Source organism: Phalangium opilio, unplaced genomic scaffold (assembly GCF_054372755.1).
Source record: "Phalangium opilio isolate 3A_F unplaced genomic scaffold, DU_Popi_V2 ptg000209l_1, whole genome shotgun sequence".
In the NCBI taxonomy this organism is placed as follows: Eukaryota; Metazoa; Arthropoda; class Arachnida; order Opiliones; family Phalangiidae; genus Phalangium; species Phalangium opilio.
In genome coordinates this window covers 7,894,621-7,912,449 of record NW_028324217.1, presented here as the reverse complement: position 1 = coordinate 7,912,449, position 17,829 = coordinate 7,894,621, and positions in this window count along the sequence as shown.

The window sequence follows — 17,829 nt, the reverse complement described above, 5'->3', positions numbered from 1 at the left end:
GCAAAGTTCATCTCAGCCAAATAGTAACTCGCCAGTTCTACAACTACAAAATTTACTAGCTCAGCAAGTTAATAATGCCTCTATTGGTCCGCAAAATTTATCGCAGTCCATCAGTAACTCGGCAGTCCTTCAACAGTTAACTTCGCTTGCCCAGCAAATTAATAATGCTTGTATTGGTCCACAAAATTTATCGCAGCCCAGCAGTAATTCGCCAGTCCTATATCTACAAAATTTACTTGCCCAGCAAATTATTAATGCGTCTATTGGTCCACAAAATTTACTTGCCCAGCAAATTAATGAAGCCTCTATTGGCCCGCAAAATTTCCTCATCCCAGAAATAACTCGCCAGTCCTACAACAGTTAACTTCACTTTCACAGCAAATAAATAATGCCTCTATTGGTCAGCAAAATATGTCGCAGCCCAGCAGCAGTAATCTGTTAGTCCCACAAGTACAAACTTTGCTTTCCCAGCAACCTACTGGCCCTGCAGTGGTTGTACAGATACAGCAGCAAGCGCAAAGCAGCCAATTAAATGAAACCTTATCGAAGGTCATCAGCTCTGATTGCGGTAAAAATTACGAGTACACAGGCTGCAACGTGAATACCGAGACCACAACCACTAATAAATCAAGTTAACATCGTAGATGATGCTTTTACAGTTAAACGTGTTAACCGAAAAAGTACCATCAATTTCAAGAATTAATCCGTCAGTTGGTTTCCTAGCTGGTTCTGCAAAATTTTACTGCATAATTATGCGAGCAAAAACATTAATGCAAGTTTAATTCTCAAGTTTAATTTATGATATAATTAAAGTTTACCAGAGGTCAATTAAATTGGTTAATTTTAACGTTATATTGGCATTAAAATTTTGTCTATCCTACGATTTTTCATTGAAATAATAAATAATTAATCAACTGACACAAAAAGAGTAAAAGAGCTTTAATAAATATTACTATAAACCGATAATCTTCATTCTTTTTCTTGAAGTTTCTTTACCATGATTTTTTAAGCCGTACTCTATTTTTGTGGAGAAAATTACATAACGAATATCTCGCCGGCAATCGAGGAGAGGTTAGTTTTTATCGCTTCTCGCGTGTCATACTAAGAGTACAGTAAAGGGAAGCCTTTTATGGCGGTAATAACACATTATAATAACATCAAATTTTTGCGAGACGGATTATAGGTGGTTGAATTCTCACAGGCCGTGCGAGGTAAGAGGTTGGATTTAGCTGCTAGAGGCCAATAAACCAATAGCGGTGCAGTAGCCCTTGTTTTGAAGACTAATTAAAAGCTAATTATTTTGTTATAAAATATCATTAGTTTTTTTGTAATATTTTTCCTTTTATATTTAGAAAAAGGCCGTTATTTAAAGGTATAATATTATGTTATCTCACATTTTCATTTAAATAATTTCATGTTCCAATTATTCATTAATTATCTAAGAGATTTGCGTTGTCTAATTAAATTTTATACTATTTTTGTAGTAATTGAAATTCATCTAGATGAATTCTTTAACCATTTTTTAACTACCTCTGTTAGATCAAATATAAAACCTTTTTTGCGTTAAGAAAATTCGGAAACCATGGAAAGTTGTTTATGACAGTTTAAGAAATTAACTGATAAAAGGTGTCATTCTTAAAATTCAAAAGATCACTGGAGTCAAATGTAAGTAACATTAAAATTAATTAAATAATCCTTTAAATAATTATTATTTGGATATAGATTTTTATGAGACAATTCATAGAAACTTATTTCTCCAAGAATACTTCATTCGATGACTCGACCCTTGCGAAGCCTAAATGAAGCACTTTGTCGTTCTTGTTAGAAAGTTAAGAGCTAATAGCGAAGTGTAAAACTTAGTAACCTTTAATACAAGTGCTTTTTTAAAGCTTTCAGTCATTCTTATGATTGGTCCACTCTCGATTCAACTTGTAAAATCAGAAGTTTATAATACTTTATACTTGAGAGAAGTGATCCACGCGTCAAGACGTAATGAAAGCCAACAGTAAAAGCATTGCACTTTTTTTGTGACTTACTGATTTAATTAGTGTCTAAAGAACATATTACCAAAAGCTAATTATGCTTCACACATAAAATACGTAAGTCCCACTTTTCCATAGCTTTGACCATTGATTTCATGACATTCCCGAAGTAAAGACTATACCGCATTGTCGATGGTCAAGAAGGACATGGAATATTTTTCAACTTCATTTGGGGGCCCGGTCATTAAAACAAGCTCTGATATCAATTGCACAGGTGTATAGTACCAAAAAACCGAATGTATTCTGAAGTAACCGATTGAAATGATCTTACTTTTGTCCGATAGGTATAGTCGCGATCATGAAACTAAATGTATCAACTGAATGATTTTTCTTCGAATTTTTACCTGAATTTGTACAACGGCGTTTCCGTTTGTAGTCAGTTTAGCATAAGGAATAGCTAAAATATTAAATCTGGCAATTTGAAAAACAAAACGTGTTTTCAGAAATACGTAATTGGACTTTTTCAATTTTGCAAAGCGAGGGGTCGGTCATTTACTAAATCTCTTATTCTATGTAGCGGACCTCGGGTTGAAAAGGCACCGCAGTGGTTGGCTATGCCGTTGGAGTTCGCGTACAAACTTGCGTTTCAAAATCCGACAAAATCACAGGAAAAAAATCTCAAAATCCAACGAAATTAACGGGAAAAATCTCAAAAGCCGACAAAATCATGGAAAAAAATCACAAAATCCGACGAAATCACGTTAAAAATCTCAAAATCCGACGAAATCACGTTAAAAATCTCAAAATCTGAAGAAATCCGTTGGATATTCTTAAATTTCGAAATCAAACTAAATCCGACGAAATCCGAAGAAGCCAAATTAGATTTTGAAATGCCATTCGCTTTTTCGAAAACGTCCAACCCCTCGATTCAAAGTCAGTATGAACCCCTTACTTTAGTAAACGTTAAACACTTTGAGATAAAACTCTTCCATGACCTTAATCATTTGAAATAGCGACTCTAGAGATAGAAGTTCCTAAAAGACCAATTTTGCATACCTTTTATAATCTCGATTGCAGATTTTACTGGATTTTACATTACCTTGCATACAACGACGGGAACACTCACGCTCTTTGACGCCCTGAGAAAAAAGTATTAAATTTCTAATAGCTTCAGACATAAACTACACTATTTCAATTATTTAATAATATAACCAAGTCACCTGTATTTGAAGAAGAGATTTTCGCTGTTATAAACTTTGGTCAAATTCATCCCGAACAAATTTTCGCAATTCATGACTTCTCAGTTGTCAAAAAACGATATTTTCCAGTAATTCTTACAAGAGTTATAAATTTCGTGTTTTTTTCTTTGGATTTAAGACTAACTTGATTTCAAAGTCTTAAGTCCTTCTAAAGAATCTCACCTATTACTTTAAAATACAGGCAACCTACTTGAAACAAATTTTTCCGTTTGTGAATTTCGTTTGAAATTTGAACTTACGATTTTGTAACGCGGGGAATAAATTGTGAGAATATGTCCACATGTTTCTGTATTGATTAAAATACGTCTGCAAATATTTGATCCAATTCTCCTTTGACATGTTTTCTGTCAAAGCATTATTTCAATTTCAAGTCCTTTAAAGCTATGTTCACACTAATTCGAGAATTGGTAGTAATGTAGGTTTTCAATTAAGTGTTTTTGTCTAGCTGAATAATTTACATCATTAATTTTAATTTGTGTTTAATTTTTAAGAGTACAAGCATTGAAATTTTTTTACTGAGACATGTTCTTATGGTAAAACTCGTGGATGAAAGATAACCTTAAGAGATTTAGCAATATTAACGATTGTTTTTACAAAAACGTGTACACCGGTAACTAGGAGCTAATTTGATAATAACTTCAGTGATGAAGATGCTTGTGGCAATTCCAAAACCTTAGAGAAACAATATTTTTTCTACAATGGCGGTTCCATTTGTAGTCAGTTTAGCAAAGGGAATAGTTTTTGAAAATAGTTTGAAAGAAAAACGTGTGTACTTTTAAAAATATAAGCGTCATATTTTTTTTCAACTATTTCAACACTAACCACGATATTGAACTAAAGGAATCTGGGCTGAAATCAAATGAAGTATCGAAATCACAGAATAAGTAACGAAATCACAGAATAAATAAGGAAATCTCAGAATCAGTAACGAAATCACAAAATCGGTAACGAAATCACAAAATCGGTAACGAAATCACAGAATCATTAATTCTTTACAGTGAATATGGTATTAGACATGATAAAAATGATTAATATTAACGGAGTTGTTATGGTAATTTTACGTGATTTGTAACGTTAACGAGGATTTTACTAAAAACTTGTACACTCGTAACTAGAGGCTAAATTGATAATTATTTCAGCAATGAAGGTGGCTGTGGCAATTCCCAAACCGTAGAAGAACAACACGAATACTCCGTATGTTTCATTGATTGACATTGCTGCAAGGCTTTTGGTCGGTTTTTTCCAAACAACTCTCGAAATGTAGAAATTGTTTTTGAAATACAAGTAATCCGTGAATTTTGTCTCGGTGGCCACCATAATTCTAAAATGAAAAAGTAACAGGAGTTGGAATTCTCGTCAAGGTATGCCGTGCGATCAAAAGCAAGTGCTATATTCCTTACCCAAGAGTAATTTGCTCAATATTCGGGGCACCTTTTCGCTTCGTTACTGATAGGAAAGACGAACAGCAAATTTTTGATTCGCTTTGCGTTGAAGTAGAAAACCAATTTTCTGAAATCTGCGTCGTTTTCAAGAAGAATTGACAAAAGATTTTCAATGTAAAACTGTGGAACCAAAATTCCAGCTTTCCCCGAATACGCATTATAATAATGCTCAACGTTTAAGGCGTCTTCTAGATAGATATATTCAACTCTCGAAGCCAGGGACAATTGGGGTTTATTTTCCACGATGGACGTTTCCTAGTATAACACCGCCATTAACAAATATGGCTATTTTTGCCAATGACAACTTGGCTTACCCATTCTTTGAAAAACCCGGCGGCGATATCTGTAGGGCCAAATTTAATTTTCGCTTTTGTGTATTTGCTGAAGCTTTCCAGACTATCGATGAAAATGTGTTCGGTTGAATACAGTTCGGTTTTCAAGAAGGACCCCATGAATATTGAAATGATTATGATAGCAATCAGCCACTAACCGATTGTGATCCTCCATGAAATACATTAAGGAACTCGAATAAAGGCTGGAAAATAATTTGAAATTAGCTTTCGGAAATTATACTTTTAAAAAACATAAACACATTCGTCACTAAAGTTAAGTACTTACGCTCGAAGAAAAATATAGAAACGAAATCCCATGATAAAATGAAATAGTTTTGAACTTTCCGACAAATGGATGTTTGTTCTTGACGTTTTCTTTGACCCCTGTTCGTAACAAATTCGGAAAGCTTCGCCAGCACCGGTAGAACGACGACGCACGAAAGAAGGAGATATAGGAAACCTGAAAAATTAAGTTTATCCATCGAAGTATTCGCTACACCTTTGGTTGAAAATTGTTAGAAAAATCATATTTAACCGTAGAGTCGATGGTCAAGAATGACATGGAATATTTTTCAACTTCAGTCGGTGGCCCAGTAATTAAAAGGAGCTCTGATGTCCAAACCACTGGTGTGTAGTACCAGAAATTTTCCTTCGCAATGTCCGAAAGCTCCACGGGATATAGTACACCCAACATATTCTGATGTAACCAATTTAAAACTTATTACCCATGAGCGTGCAATAATTACGAATTTCATTGCGTCAATTTTCATTGAAGTTTTTACGATGGATGTTCCATTTGTTGTTAATTCCCCATAAGGAATAGGATTGTATTCTAATCTGAATGTTTGAAACGTAAACAAATATGTTATCTTCACAATTAAAGGGATACAATCAATCTTGGTTTTGGACAGTAACAGTTTCAACAAATCGCTATCATTCCTTACTCTCCAACGTAACCAAGAGTTAAGAGAACATGAATTATAATTAATAAACATGACTTTTTCGCATGTAGCTAAAAACTAACTACACACGTCTAGAGTTCCATACATTCTCCTATTTCTAAACAACCAATAAAACAATGACCCGTTTCTTACATCTCAACGGGGGGAAACATGTTAGTCTGTATTTCGCGGTTGGTTTGAAGTTTAAAATATCTAACGTTCTTTCCTTAATTTTAAAGGTTTTATGTCGATTTTTTTGTAATCTACATAATGTCAGGCGCCATTTTCTACCTAAAACTGCCGCCATCGAATTTAAGTCTTAAAAGATTGAAAGTATTCCTTTAAGCAAATCATTTGTAGTTTTTTCAGTATATCAACTCTTTACTTTACGTTAAAGAATTTGAGGTAAAACTCATCCATTAACTTGTACAATTTGACAGCTGACTCTATAGATAGAAGCTCCTAAAAGACAGTTTTTATATTTCAATATCTCGATGAGTAAATTTGAGTGTTCTTAAATTACCTCGCATACTACAATTGGAACACTTACGCAGTTTGCCGCCCTGAAAATAATAAAGAGTTAGTTTTTACCTCTCCGTGTGACGTAGTCCAGGAGAGGTTCTGTAACGGGCGTGTCTGTCTGTCTGTCTGTGTGTGTGTGTCTGTCTGTCCGTTGTTACACCCACGTGACCGCGTTCGCAGTTTGCGTATCGGAGCAAACGTGTTCGCCATTTCCGAACTGCTTTCACAGTCACGGAAATGGCTCCTCTACTTGAGTTCTCACACCACCATCTTCTGATCTTTGTCCATCCCACATGAACACCAGTCTGGTACTTTTCTGGCTTCCAACACCATCATCTGCTGTTCTTTGTCAATCCCACATTGACACCAGTCTGCACTTACACTGGCTTCTAACACCACCATCCACTGGTCTGCCGTCTATTCCACATAGACACCAATCTGTATCGTTGGCTTCTACTCCATTATCATCGTTTGGTTTTAGGATATACGCGGTGATCAGCTAGGGTTACGAGAAACGTCTAGCCTCCCTAAGGTGGGATCGCCACCAAATGTTTTCGCAATTGCGCTTTTTCCTTACTATTATAATGGAATCGAATCGTATATATACCCCAAAATTTGAAGAAAGCGGGCAAGAGGGGTACCCTTCACTTTAAACGTCAATAGTAGCAAAGTTTGAGATGATAATAGGTATAACTTTATTTTAAACGATTTAACTATTATTAATGTTAATTATTGAAGATTAAAATAATTAAAAATATTTATATTTATTTAAATATTAAAGATAAACCTCTCGTACAAAGAGAGATTATCACTGCCTCCTGTATCAACCAAGGCCCGTGCATGCGATATATTTCCTTCATTGCCTCCTATATCTACCAAGGCCCGTGCATGCGATATATTTCCTTCATTGCCTCCTATATCTATCAAGGCCCGTGAATTGTGATATATTTCATTCATTGCCTCCTATATATATAAAGGATGAGGGCAAAAGTGTTATCATTGGATAATTTTGTTTATATAATCTTCTCGACACGGAGAGGTAATATTTTGGTTTTCCCAACTTGTTAATAGATACAGGGATTATTTATGTGCTGAGAACTTTAACAAATAACTTCTATTACTTGTATTTAAAGAAGCGATCTTCGCTGTTATAAACTTTGGTCAAATTCATCCTAAAAACATTTTCACAATTCATGGCTTCTCAGTCGTGAAAAAAAAAACCGATTCTTTGGAAGAATAATTAAATTTTTTGATTCGCGTTATAGGTCCTTTTTTTTGATAATCTTTAAGCTTAAAGTCCGATCGGAAAGTGCCGGCAATGTCGAAGGAATGAGTTGACGATTGAGTATTACGAGCAAACTGTTGAGAATGCGTCCAGATGTTTGCTTATTATAAATATTGATTTTCCTTTGTTACATGTTAGGCAATCGTTCATGATAATTTCAGTTTAGTTTCGATTCAGTGGTTTAATTTTGCTAGTCGCATTATTCCCCCTCATAGCGTCCCCTTCTAATTGATTTAATATAGGTGGAAAAGTGTCGTTCGCGCCCTCGGCGCCCTCTCTCACGTATATGGTTTCACGCATTTATTTACCTTGACTTCTCTGAGTCAAAACTAGTAACCAATTTTTTATCTACTTCTACCGAAACGATTTCCCCTAATTATAGTGTGCGTGGTTTCAAAGGTTATGACAAAATAAATGTGTTTGTGGTAATTCTTACAATGTAAGCCTTTCCGAAAGAGACTGACCTCAATATCATATTGCGGTAACGGTACTTGTGGAGTTAAAATTGATGCCAGAATATATCCAAATGCTTGTGTATTGATTGAACAACGCCAGTTTGACTTCTTTTCCGTAAAATAGGTGATTTAAAAATTGACGTTTTACCGTATTTTGTGAAGAGGACTTTTTAAAAAGGCTCATTTAACGATAAAATTAACTGCCTTAGTTCCGTGTTACTGTTTCTAATAATATAAGCTCTGATGTCAAGAACCATAAGTTTTCGTTAGCAATGTCAGAAATTTCCACGGGAAATAATACGGCAAACATGTCCTCAAGTATCGATTACAAATTAAATTCTATAACCAATGAATTTCATCGTAACAATTTAGTGTTAATTTTTGGAAAATTTAACTGTATTTACACGATGAAACTTCCATTTGTTGTCATCTACTCATAAGGAATTCGCAAAAAATTGAGTCTGGGTTTTGTAAAGGTAAGCAATGATTTATATCAAATATTGTATTTTCAGAACTATACACGCATCAAGCATTTCAATAATTCAAATTCGGTATTAACCCAACTTTAAAGCCTAATCCAATAACTTGAACATTATGATAATGAATCTTGAGATAGAAGTTCCAATTTGATATTTCCTATTTGCTCAATAAACTCTTCCGTTAGGTTTATCAGTTGCGATAACGACTCTAGATATTGAAGTTCCTTATAAACAATTTTCCACACCTTATAATCTCGATTGTTGATTTTAAAGAATTTTACATTACCTCGCTTAATACGATAGGAACACTCACGATCTTCGACGCCCTGAAAAAATAATTAAAATTTCTAATAGCGTCAGCCATAAACTAAACTTTAAATTATTTAGTAATTTAACCATGTTTTTGTTATTACTTGTATTTGTAGAAGCGATTTTCGCTGCTACAGACTTTGGTAAAATTCATCCCAAATAAATTATCGCAATTCATGGCTTCTCATTTGTCACAAAAAAAATTTGGAGGAATTCTTTCATGTGATATAAATTTCGTGTTTTGTTGCTAACTAATTGATAAATTCAAAAATTAAGCACTTCGAAAGAATTTCACCCAATACTTCAAATTGCCGGAAAGTAATTGAAACGAATTTTTCTCTTTGTAAATTTCCTTAGAAATATGAGCATATGGAGAGATTTAGCAACATTAAAAAACAAAAACGTGTATACCCGTAACTAGAAGCTAATTTGATAATAACTTAAGTGATGAAGATGCTTGTGGCAACTATTTGAAAAGAGGGATCGGACATTCACGGAAACCCGTACACTAACCGCGATATTGAACTAAAGGAATCTGGGCTGAACCCAAATGGTATGCTATCGATTGAGCGTGTTATCAAAACAGCATTGTCCAAAACGGCTTTTTAATAAACGCGTTTGCCATTATAGCCATTTCTCGTTTTAGCGCATTTTGATTACAGCATTTATATCTTGAGTGTTGTTTCGTATTGTTGAAGGTATAAGTATTAGAGCTCGGCATTATCTATCGATTATCCACGTTATTTTATCATTATCCATAATCCAGAAATATCAACAGAAGTTGTATGTTAAAAATTAGTATTGATTTCAGCTTTTAATGGTTGTCCAACAAACAGTTTCGTGGTCTAGTGTGTTAATGCGTTTTAATGTTTGGTTGGGATGGGTTTTTTGAACTCCAATAGTATTCGGTTGGATTGGGTGATTTGAGCCCAAATGTATAATGTCAGGTTTAATTGTTTTAAGCCCAATAGTATAGGCCAGGTTAGGTTAGGTTAGGTTCGGTTAGGTTAGGTTGGGTTAGGTTAGGTTTGCTTTGAATAGGTTAGGTTAAGTTAGAGTTAGGTTAGTAATATTTTATAAATAACTTATTGTTGTTTATCTTCATTGACTTCCGAAAATAATATGCCTTTTCCAAAAAATTATATTTTATATTTACTTCCGATATAACATTACACTGTTAAAAATAAAGGTATTTTGAAGGTACTATAAAACACCTCCGCGACCTTTTTAGTACCCATGAACGTATTCTATTAGTTGTCCCACAGTGCGGGTATTAAATGATTCCGAAAGAGGTACTTTGGAAATATAAGGTATATAATGAAACCTTTTAGAGTTTCAGCGCTTCTGATGATATGTTATCGTACCCTGGAAGTAGAAAAGGACTTAACATTCTCCTTTAGAGGGATTTTTTAGCTCCGGCGTGCTGATTATAACTAACACGACTAAAGTAAAATACATGATATAATACTTTTAGCCCAAATTCTCTAACACTAACTGTTTACTTCGCCAGTAGCACTAGTAATGGCAGCGTAGAAGAAATCTCTATTGGAATATTATTAATAAAGATAAAGAATAGGTTCGGTAGGGTTCAATAGGGTAGTGGTTTTCTACCCGAGATTGCAATTTCAATCTCAAGTTTCCTAGCTAGTGGTTTTTCTTAAATACTTAATTACATATAATTAATATTAAGTATTTTCTTTGACAGCTATGTACACTTGCATACGTTACATCATTTAAAGGCAATACAATTATGATATAAGGCATACATAATTAATATAAAGGTTTGAATCCGAGCTTACGCCTTCAGTCGCCATTCAGAAAATATCCACGTATATGTGACCCTGAATTTCCTTTACACTATAGCAGTATCACACCTTCCTTAACAAGGGAAGCAAAGTTTAGTGTCGGGAAATCTAGAGTGGTTGATCCCTTGCTTACTATGCGAACTCTCACGATCCCGCAAGCCCACAACACAGACACTAAAAGTTGAGATGGAAGGAAAATTTTACTCTCGTGTCTTTCCGTCTCTTATACTTCGAAGTGGTGTATTGCTTACCTTGTCTGAAATATGATTCAAGCTCGGGGTAATTAAGGAAAAGTTTACCAGTTTCAAATGTGCCGCAAATATTTTAGACGGCGCGAAAGTAAAAATTTAGACCTTTTTGTGGGTTTTATTTGACACCTAATTCGGTAGCACAAAATACCTTTAAAAGTATATTTTCGAACCTTTTTGGGTGTTAACAGGTACCCCTTTCGGTACTAAGGAGTACCTTTCACAATTTTAAAGTTTTATTCCGACCTTTGTTGAGGTTTAAATGATACCCATTACGGGTTCACAAAATACCTTGTAGTCCTCAAAAGTACCTTCTTCAAGAGGTATTTCAGAGTACCTTTACACAACGGTATTTTGTAGTACCTTTATAGGTACGTCTGGGGATGCATCGAAAAATACCTTTAAAGGTACTAGACAGTACGGTTATTTTTTACAGTGTACACCTTCTTGCACAATATTGTTCTTTGTTCTATATATTTAATATAATAGAGATTTCCCTCCCTATCAATCACAGTTTGGGCGGAAACAGCAACCGCTGTTTTGGGAATAGCGCTGTATTGAGAAACACGGAAACAGCAACCGCGGTTTTGCTTCCACGCGGTTTTGCAAACCGCTGTTTTGGGAACCGCTTTATTCCAAAACGCTCTTTTGAAAACCGCTCAACTACCCGTGAACCAAATCACAGAATAAGTAACGAAATCACAGAATAAGTAACGAAATCACAGAATAAGTAACGAAATCACAGAATAAGTAACGAAATCACAGAATAAGTAAGGAAGTCAGAAAATCAGTAAACAAACCTCAGAATCAGTAACGAAATCACAAAATCGGTAAAGAAATCACAAAACCAGTAACGAAATGGAGAAATCCATTGCAAAATTCACGAAATTCAAATCAAAGTAAAAGTAAATAAATTCTAAAATAATGCAATCTAAAATTAGACAAATTTATGTCCTTGGTATATATAAGAGGCTAGGTTTTAAAAGAGTTTCAGAGAGAAAGCCTCGCTGGCTATGTTGAAAAGAAGTAGGTACGTTTCCTTCAGAGAATAGACCAAAATCAAACGGTTCCGGAAATGTTTGAAAAATTGCGTTGACCACCTTCAACCCTATAATATTGATATTGGTCTATTTTGCCTTATAAGGTATGGTAATCAGAGGAACATTTTCCACCCGCTTCTCTACTCATACCGTCTTGAAAAAACTTGGGAAAAAATAAGCAAAGCATGCTTCCAGATATTTCTGTATTGTTTAGAACGCGGCAGTAAATATTTGGTATGACTTATTTCCAGTATTATTAACGATGAAGTTAACTTAGTTTGCTGTTCGTGATATTTTCGATTCGGTAGTTCCACGTTTTAAGTCGCATTATCCCCACTCATTGCGTTCCCTTTGTTGACAAAAAACAACTGCAAAAACATTCCTTGCTCCTCCCCCTTCATGTACTTGTTGTTTTTCACGTCTACTAACTTAGCTATGTTCACACTTATATGGAAATCGGCAGTAACTAATAAATTAAGGTCTTCAATCAATGATTTTTTGCCTAGCTATTTCTTTAATAATTTGCACCATTACTGTCAAATTTTAAAGATCACCTCGAAGGCAACAAAAACTCAGTTTCTGAATGGGTCAACTTGCTGTTTGAGGTTGCTGAGGGTGCTGCCATTGGAGGGGAGGGTAAAATGGTCGAGATAGATGAGAGCAAATTTGGCAAGAGGAAGATCAATAGAGGCCGCAGGATAAACAAAACGAATTTTTCAGGTACAAATAAATGCATTTGGTTTCGATTTGCACCCTTAAAACATGAAATGATATTTTTTCACGCTCCCAAACAGAATTTTTGAGGTCCAGTAAAATCCCTGTAAGCGTTTTATTTGGCACCTAAGGGTATTAGAAACACAAGGGGATTTATGAATACCCTATTTATTGGTTGCGAATTTGTACCTAAAAGCGCTTGTCTCCAGTTGGAGTCGGCAACACCTTTAAAGGTTGATTAAGACAGTGTTTATTATTAACAAATTTAATTGTTTTTACGTCTAATGAAACAATTCTGTCGAATATATGCAAATTATTTTATCACATTATGTTTCAATGCTCTCATAGTCTAACGTTAGTTCAACTTTTCTAGCTAAACTAATTAATATGCAGTACTGAGTAAGCTACGCAATAATAAAGCAAAAACAAATGAATTTAGATAAATAATGGTTTTCTTATCATGCAAAGCTACTTTTGTCATTATTTGTAGAATTCTTAATCCAAGTTGAGAGATTTTTATTCAGCAGTATATACTGGGACAGCTCGACTACAACAATGTAGGCCTTGTGTGAGAGATATTACATTATCTCGAAATTGTATACTTACGACGGCAGAATCTTTATAATAATCTGCAGGCCTAGGTCTTCTGATTTTTTTGTGTGCGTCTAAATCTAATGTTAGATTGCTGTAGCCTAGTATATTGAGTAACTCGATTCTGTTTTCGTTTTCACCTCTCCGAGTGACGATACCGTCACGGAGAGGTATTACACTGGACGTGTTTATGTGTGTCTGTCACTGCGTTCGCAGTTCACAGATATTGGCTTCAACTCTATTATCATCGTTAGGATTAAGAAGTACGCGGCGATCGGCTAGGGTTACGGAAAAGCGTCTAGCCTCTCAAAAGCAGGGCTTACACCAAAGGTTCACGCAATTGCGGGTTTTCTTATCACTTAATATGAAATGATCGCCTTATTTCCAATAATTGTTAAAGAGGCATACGATTGAATTCAAACGTCATCAATAGCTGTTTAAAATTATTTTAGGAATAAAATTTCTTAAACGATTTAACTAGAATTATGGTAAATTAATGACGATTAAAATAATTAATATCAATTATATTTATTTAATTATTTAAGAAATAAATCTCTTAGTTGCGTCTCGTCTCGGAGAGGTTTATTTTGTTTTCCCAACTGTTTTTTTTTTTTTCATTATAAATGGATGGTCTGATCCTTTCTATACTGTATTACGCGGAAATATATTTTTCGAACGTGCGTAATACTGCTAACAATCCTTCTGTAATTAAAGGAAAGCTTTGAAACTCGGTTCATTTACTTAATGGAACAATCAAATAGAAAATATAACGAATTCACAGTGTCTCTTGGGACGACTGGGAAATAGAAAACCACACGCAAAGCTAGTGATGTGTCGCTGCATTATTACAAGAATAATACAATTTTAATACAATGCTCCAGGATTTCCGTACTGCTCACACATTTGCTCTTTTTCTTATCATTTGTTGTGAATCCATCTCCTTTCACACCCTAAATTTCCAAAAATTGTTAAAGAGGCATACGCTAGAAATCAAACGTCGACAACAGCTATGTTTAAAATTATTTTTGGAAAAACGTTTCTTAAAACGATTTAACTAGAATTAAGTTAAATTAATGATGATTAAAATAATTAATATCAATTATATTTATGTATTTAACAAAAACCCCTTAGTTGGGTCTCGACTCGGAGAGGTATATTTTGGTTTCCCAACTTGTTTTTTTATTTCAGATTAAAAAAAAATTACATTAACAATTATAATTCGAGAAAGGTTTCGCTCATACAGAACTATCGTACTTCTCGGTTCCATGCGCCGTCATTTGGTTGACATACTATTTTTCCGATTAAATCTATATGGCTATTTTAGAGCCTTTATTAGACAACCTTAAGCTGACCGAACACGTATCAACCATTTTGGCCAATGTCAATCACATTGGTAGTTGACGTTGATAAGAAGCGCGAAAACACAGTCCTCAACCTTATCAATATTGATGCTGTTTGTTGAGATGGCCATACGATAATATTAGGCTTTATATGTCATGCACACTATAAAGATAAGTTAAATCATTTGTGGTACCTGTATACGCCTGGTCCTAGCCATCTTGCCCTAGCAATTGAACTAAGTTTCCTAAAGTAGTCTGTTTTAAAACTATTAAAATGACCTTCATACCTTCGATTCCAAAGTGGCATATGATCTAAATATTGTGATATTATTTACAAGCATTTGGATATGTACTGAAAAAGGATAGCTTATAATATTTATATAGAGCACAAGATCTAACTATCCAATAGCCAAGTCTTGCTGGCATCCAACACGCGCTATATTTTTTATCTACAATATTTATGAACTCATATAAAAATCTACAACTATCTTCTCGTGCTCCTTCCACTCATTCTTGGACTTCTTGGTTATACCTTTTTCATTTTCCCCCATATTTTTATACTAATATCAAACAAAACTACGAGTTATTGCGCATAAAGAGTTCGCCATATTGCTGCCTCAGCATCTAAGCACGTGATTAGACGTTTCCTAATTGGCTAGTTGCCTCATCAATCGAAGTTGATGTCGACCGCAGTAGACTTGAGTCTACTGCGGTCAACCATCAATATTGATCCTCAATTTAGTTGATATCAACTAAAATGAACGAAAAAACCGTCAATTTTAGCGAAAATTGATACGTGTTCGGTCAGTTAGACAACCTAGCTTTGGCACCCATGATTTTTAGCCATATCGTAGTATACGATAGGCTCTTAGTTTGACCCGAGCCGTCGTCCGTAGTAGTAGTAGTAGTATTAGTAGTGGCCGGGGTTGTCGCTTCGTTATCGTCAGATTTTAGCTTAAAAGGAACTTTATATTACCACAACCCACCCATAGGGGTTACTGGGCTCGGTTAGAGATTTAATTTTAATTAAAATTTTTTCGGGTCAGACCTGGGAATCGAACCCGGGTCGCCGGCGCTCTAGACGGACATACCATTGAGCTATAGAGACTTGAAAGAAACTTCGAGTTTTTTATTATTTATTTTTATCTCTAAAATGTCGCGGTGATGTGGGGTGGGGTACCTCTTAATCTGTGGGGTCGGATACTTTTGAATTTTTATCTGTGGGGTCGGATACTTATGAATTTGTATGTTTGGGGTTTTTATATTTATTTTCTTTTTATTATAACTAAACTTTCTCTTTCAAAAGTTTCTGGGCATAAGTCCTTGTTAGAAATTTATAAGATGCGATAAGTGTGCATCGGCATAAGTCTATGTTGTAAACTCATCGAGGGGATTATCACTAAAAACTATCTGTTCTTCGATTCGCCGGAATATTAGAATTACAGCATAAGAAAATTTATACGGTTATAATTTAATCACTGTTTAGAGTAGGGAATCGAGGGGCTATTCACTCTGATTTCACGGTAAATCATTTAAGCATTGAAAAAGATAGCGCTATTCACTCATTAGGGTAAGGTATAGAGGGGTTATCCACTCATTAGGGTAGGGTATAGAGGGGCTATTCACTCGTACGATATGGCTACTATTACGAGCCCTTGGGCCGTCTTGTTATATTATTACACACACGAAACTAACATTCCCTCCCAATCACCAACTACATCCAGATAATACGAAAATCGTGATCTGCGTGAATTCTCAATCTCGAAAGAGCTATAAAATCGTAGTTTTTGTATTAATGTTGACCTCGTGATACTTAAATCATACTTAATGATGCGGTCCTTTTTAAATTTGTCCAAATATCCTCACTGTCAAAAAGGGGCTGTCATAATCCTGCGCGCGACGGTCAGGATGTAAGAAGTCGTGACGTTTTAGATGATGAAGATAGTGTAGGCGGGAAATACAGTTAAATCTTTTCTGACATCGAAGGCAATAGTACAATGGTCCTTATTCATGGGCATATCTGTATTAATTCATTACAATAAGAATAAATAGTTTAGCTCTCGCGTTTCTACTTATAACAAACAAAAGCTATGTTCACACTTGTACTATGCATATTTATTAACAGGAATGTATATATATATGGAGGGGCTGGAATGGCTAAGGGGGCTCTCGTTGTACCCTTGATGGTGGAAACATAAGGCGAGTCTTTTTTTTTAGAAGTGTAGCTCCTCCACCTACGTCTGTTTAGCTGTCTACCGAAGGTGAAAAATGTCATGACTCGTTAAAAAAGGCATAGCAGAAGTGACCTTTTAGATTTTTAAAGTTAAATGCGCTGATTCGCCGCCGTTGCCGTTCGTATTCGATTCTCTCAGCCTAGGCAGAGGACCTAGGGTAGAGGGTGGAGAATTATAGCAAACAAGTTTTTTTTGGCAGCCAATGAATGAATTAAAATAATTTAAGTGGTAAATACGATTTTTACGTCAGGCTATGACGTCACTAGCGTAAATTAAGCCACGCCAGTTGTTTCCAAGATCAATTCACGCCGATTAGGATTTGACCCTAGCCATTCCAACCCCTCCATTCATTCCTGGTATTAATAATATCGTATTAAGGATTCCCAACTATTTGAACAAATACGCGCTACATCCGCGGATATGAGATGGCTTAAAGGGTCTCTAAAGAAGTCGGCGGACCGTTGGAATTTTTTTTGAAAACGTCGTTATTGACGTCACAATCCCCGGGGGGTGAGCAAAACGAAAGTCTTTCCTTCTAGCAAACGCAGCGGGGGTCTCGGACTCTCACGGGTCAGAACTGGGGAAACGCCGAAGCAGAGCGGCACTCAACCAATCACAAGAGAGGGGAGGATGGGTTAGGAGAGTTTTTTTAAAAAAAAATTCAACGGTCCGCCGACCTCTTTACAATCCCTTTAAGTCTAAGTCGAAAGTAGCTTGGTCACGTGGAGTAAAGGAACTATAGCTCTCCGGAGGATCCTGAATGGTGGATTTGAAATTTCGCTCATGCGCTGAGAGGTAATATTCGAATTTCCTCTCACTCTCACTAGAACTGTCTGCTGCAGCTTCCATAG